Source organism: Pinus tabuliformis, chromosome 1_1 (genome assembly GCF_031772625.1).
Source record: "Pinus tabuliformis cultivar Carrire ecotype Pingquan chromosome 1_1, CPIR1, whole genome shotgun sequence".
NCBI lineage: Eukaryota > Viridiplantae > Streptophyta > Pinopsida > Pinales > Pinaceae > Pinus > Pinus tabuliformis.
The window spans coordinates 983,009,933-983,015,986 of NC_142297.1; positions in this window are offsets into that span (position 1 = coordinate 983,009,933).

A 6,054-nucleotide genomic window follows, 5' to 3' on the forward strand; every position below is an offset into this window, starting at 1 on the left:
ACCATGTAAAAGAACCCCATCACACCATGGCTATCCAAAAATGGAAAGGCAAGGCTAAAACCACTCTCACACCTATCAAAACCTATGCCAATAATAGCAAGAGAACCCAATACACACATGCATGTACCTTGCATGCCAAAAATAGACATGAAATCATACATGCAACTCGATACCTACAAGTAATCCCGTTGTAGCCACTTGATCCAACTTCTTCCTTGCTTTGATCTTCGCTCCCCTTTGCTTTCCTGTCCTTCCTTTGTCTTCCTTTCTCCAATGCTAGAGTGCTCCAAGAATACTCTTAAGTGTTAAAGAGTATGAGAGAGTAGAGGGAATAGAGAGAGATCCAAGATTAAACTGACAAAAGGTTGTGAATTGATCCTCAAAAGCCTTTTTATTAATGAGGCCTCTAATTTCTTCAATTTCCATTATTTTTCCTTCATTTTCCTCCTCAAATGCAACCTGTTAAATTTCACCTTCATTTTCTCCTATTTTTCATTATTTTCATAAATAAAATACCAATTAATACCTCTTACATTTCTAAAGCCTTTTCCATTTCCTTTTCCAATTTCCCCTTAGCCATAAAAAACCAAACGAACACCCACTAGGATGTTTTTCCCAACATTTAGCTTGGAATACGTGTCCCATGACCTTGGTCTTATTTTTCCTTTATTAACTTTATTACATGAATTTTTAACCTGGGGCTATTACAAACCCCTCCCCCTTAGGGGAACACCGTCCTTAGTGTTCAATGACACCTAAAACCACTGAGACCACTGAAAAAAAGAATACTTCCCATCGAGCTCTATAACTTAGCTCGATGCAGTATTTACAATGATAAACCTACTGAAAAGAAAAACCAACATGATGAACATAACAACATGACACCCGTACCAATTATTGGAGCTTATAACACAACTTGCTGCGGTATTTACAACAACAACCATACATAATTATATACATACACAAAAAACTCATTTTCCTTTACCGAAAAATAATGAAGGATACATAGTCCACATCTGATTATCCATCTCTCGTGTAGCTTCATCGAGCCCAAAGTGCTTCTATTGCACTTTAACTTGATCAATTTCTTGATTCCAGAGCATGAGCATCTTTCACTACAAAATTAAATGAGGTTCCAGCTGGAATTATCCTTTTGGTTCCACCTATAATACAGACCAATCAATAACATGATCACCATCCTTTACATATATTTTAAGTAATGAAAAATGGAAAACATCATGGACTTTCACTGTCGAAGGTAGTGCAAGTCTGTAGGCCACTGGTCCAATCCTCTTAAGGATTTTGAAAGGCCCGCAATACCAAGGTGCTATCTTTGCACATGACTCAATCCTCAAGGATCTCTTCTTGGGCTTGATTGACAAATACACATGTTCCCCAACCTGAAAATCCTTAAATTCCCTGTGCTGATATGCATAACTCTTTTGTCTATCTTGTGTTGCCTTTGGATTCTGCTTGATAACTTGTATTTACTATTCCATATCTACCAACATATCCGGTACTATCAACACCTTGTTCACTGGATCACTCCAATTGATAGGAGTATTACAACTCTTCCCATCGAGTGCCTCAAACGGACTCATCCTTAGTGACTCTTGATACCCATTGTTATAGGAAAACTCAACCAGTGGTAGATATTCTTCCCACTTACGTTGCTGATGCATCACATACATTATCAACACGTACTCCAAAATCCCATTTATCCTCTCTATTTTTCCATCAATCTGCAGATGATAAGTTGCGTTGAAGGTCAACTCTGTACCCAAACCTGCAAATAACTCCTTCCAAAACTTGGAAGTGAAGTTAGCATCCCTGACTGACAAAATCTTCTTCGGAACACCATGCAATATCACTACATCTTTGATGAAGACCTATGTTACATCACTAGATGAATTCATAGACTTCACTGGAATGAAGTGTGTTACCTTTTTCAATCTGTCCACCACAACCATGATGGATTAACATTGTCTAGATTTACTCGGTGAACCTATGATGAAATCCATGTATGTGACCTCCCATTTCCACTTTGGAATCATAATCAGCTGTAGTAAACCACTTGGATGCTCACACTCTAATTTTACCTGTTGAAAATCCAAGAATCTAGCCACAAACACTGCCATTTCCTTTTTTTAGATTCAGACAATAGTAGAACTTATTCACCCATATCAATGTATTTTGATATGTCGGATGACCTGAATATCGCTTAACATGAAATTTCCTCAAGATAAGCTTCTCGAATTCATCATTTTCCGACACATAGATCCTGTCCCTAAACTTGATCAAACCATCCAATGTGAGATGATAATCCACATCTTGATCACTTGTACCCTGTTGTAACCTATGCCTAAGCTCTCTATTCCTACCATCCTGCTATTCTATCTGTAAGATCCGAGCCTATAAATATGTCCCATAACAACTCATAGTTGCAATGTGATTTACATGTATCCTCCTGCTAATAGCATATGCAACCCTATTCTATTTTCCCTTAATTTACTTGATCTCTAAGTCAAACTCACTGAGCATCTCCAACCATCTAGATTTCTTGGCATTCAAATTCGAGTGGTCAAATAAGTATCTCAATCCATTGTGACCACTCATCAAGATGAATCACCTACCAAGAAGATAGTGTCTCCACATATTCAAAGCATGGATGATAGTTTCCAACTCAAGATCATGTGTCACATAGTTCTTCTCATGCTCATTCAGTTTCCTTGATTCATAACATACCACTTGTCTCTCCTGCATAAAGACTCCACCAAGTGCTCTTTTATAAGAATATTTACATACCACGAACTCTTTATCCATATATGTAATATTTAGGGCTGAAGCATTTGTCAACGACTGCTTCAACTGCTCAAAACTTGCTCCACATTCCTCTGTCCATTCAAATTTCATTCCTTTCCTCTATAATGATGTAATAGGATAGGCAATCTGCAAGAAGTTCCTGATGAAGCTCTTGTAGTAACCTGCTAACCCCATGGATGACCTTACCTCATCCACATTCCTAGGAGTTTCCCATTCCATGATAGCCCTTATCTTTTCTGGATCCATTACTAAGCCTTCCTTGGAAACAACATTCCCCAAGTAATGTATCTATTTTTGAAAGAAACTGCATTTACTAAGCTTGGCATGCAACTGGTGTTTTCTTAACAATCTTAATATTGCTGCTAAGTGTTCAACATGCTCTTCCTAATTCTTAGAATGTATCAATATATCATTAATGAATACAGTAATAAACTTGTCCAAATAAGGACGCAACACACTATTCATCAAGCACATAAAAGTAGCTAGAGCATTAGTCAAACCAAAACGAACCACAACAAAATAATAATGCCCATACTTGGTTTGGAAAGTAGTCTTATAAATGTCCTATTCTTTGATGTGTACCTGATGATATCCCGATCTTAGACCAATCTTCGAGAACATTGTTTCTCCCTTCAACTGGTCAAACAAATAATCAATCAACAACAAATAATTCTTCTTGATGGTTACCTTGTTCAACTACATGTAGTCAACACATAGTCTAAGAGTACCATCCTTCTTCTCCACAAACAATACTAGTGCACCCCACGGTGATACACTTGGCCTAATGTATCATTTTTCAAGAATTTCCTTCAACTACAAATTCAATTCAACTAACTCTGGAGTGCTCATCATGTAAGGTGGCTTTTATGCTGGTGTTGCCCTTGGTACCAACTCAATAGAAAATTCCACTTCTCTATGAGGAGACAACTTTGAAATCTCTGGCGGAACACATCCTAAAACTGCTGTAGGAGTGGGTACCTGCTCAATACCTCTACATCCTCAACATCCTTACCTTTATCACTAGAAATATGTACTGCAAATAACACACACCCTTTCCCGTAACTACACTTTGCCTGCATAGCTGTAAGTATTCTAACTGATGTTTCCTTCTTTTTACCCTATAAGATTCTCTATTCCCCTTGGTCATCCAAACATTCAATAGCCTTGTCATAAAAATCTACTTTGGTCCTGTGAAGATACAACCAATCCATGCCAAAAATCATACTGTATGATCCTAATGGAAGTACATTCAGGTGTTTTGGCATAGGCATACCATTGGACTCAAATTCACAAGCCCTTACCCAATGATGAACTCTTTTCTTTGTACTTGTATCCGATTGCACTAACCAAGACTTTGCATGTACTTCTTTATTCAGAACACACTTATCCACCAATTCAGGATTAACATAACAATAATTATATCTAGGGTCAATCAAAATAGAAACAACTTGATCAAAAAGCTTACCGTCCATCTCAATAATAGATGCCCAGTGATCCACCTGCCTATTATCTAATGCTGCATAGATTCGAGGAATACTTTGTCCAACATCCCCAACTGTTTTCACTTCCTGTGCACTGTATATCTAAGGCCTACCACCCTGATACAATGGACAATCCTTCTTGAGATTCTCCTTGCCACATATCCAACATTGCAACTGTCCCTTACCATCACCTTTATTCTACTGCCCTCTAGGCTGTGACCCATGTCCCTGTCCAACTACATTAAACTTCTTGTAAGGAACCAAATTCTCTTTCTCACCTGCATTCTGAGGTCTTGTTCACTTCGGTGGCCACTTTCCCTTAGCTTTGTCTTTTCCATTCCAACCTTGAAGAGACTCTGTCTTGTGCTTTGATTGTTCATAACAATTTTTCAACTTTCTGATGGCTTCATCTAGCGATCTAGACTAATCAAACTCAATCCTATCTTTGAACGCTATTGGAAACCCATTGATGAATCTCTGAATCTTCGCTTTCTCCTCCTTAAGATAAGGCACATACCTCGAAAACTCCAAGAATATGCTAGTATACTCCTCATTCGTCATTGATCCCATCTTTAGCTCATATAACTCCTTTTCCCTATCATCATAGTATCTCTTCGATAGATACTTCTTCCTGAAAAGTATTTCAAACTCCCTCCAAGTCAACTCCTCTTCTTGAATTCCCCTAAAATTCTTCACGTCTTCCCACCAAATGTATGCTTTACCTTTAAGACTAAACATACCTATTTCGGCCTTCATGTTCTCGGAGTAATCATGCAACCTGAAGAACTTATTCATTCCAAGCAATGAAGCTTCTGCATCTCGTGACTTCTTCATTTCTCCATGAAATGTAGGTGGCTTGAATTTCTTGGAATCTTCTAGCAAATATCCCTTTTCATTCCTCCTGTAAGGATGATAACGCTGGTGACCATGGTATCTGTCTGAACTAGAACTAGAATAATGCCCATGTCCACTACCTCTCCTATTAGGTGTGTCCAAGCATCTTCCATCCTTGATGGTGTCTAACTTGTGTCCATCATGAGTTCTGCTACCATAGGATCTATTAGTCCTATCCTCCTGTCCATGACTGATCTTAAGCGGTCACCATATCTGCAAGTATGACAAACTCTAAAGGATAACTGCATTGACTTATGCTTGTTTCTCCTATGCCCTAAAAAGTCTCTCTTGTGATTGAATTATCTTGTCATTATCTGCTTTGTAACTCCCTATTTCTACCTTCAAACTTCTCAAAGTGTCTGCTATGTGAGGGGAGTACTCATTACCACGCTCCTCATCTGATCTATAGGGAGAATCTTATGAATTGTAGTCTACCATCTTGCTAGTCATATTTTCTCTTCTTATTGAAAGTATATTATGTCAGCTAAACCAAAATATAAACATAACCAACATACCTCAGTGTAGTTCAGGGGAGGATATCTCATCTACAAGATCAATCCAGAGTAGCACGATACATGTATAATCATAATCATAACAATATATTGGTAACGCACATGACAATACCAGTTGCATACCATGACCTCATGCATGAAAACCATGCCCATAACAATGTATTCCTAACAACATATAGACGTTGACATGCATAACAAATCCGTATACAACCGACATGCATTCATCACAAACACATCCCCAGAACAACTCCTTCAATTTTTACATGACCAAATAACTGCAACAATGACCATCAACACACATACAAATCAAGCACATATACAATATACATGCATGCATGACAACC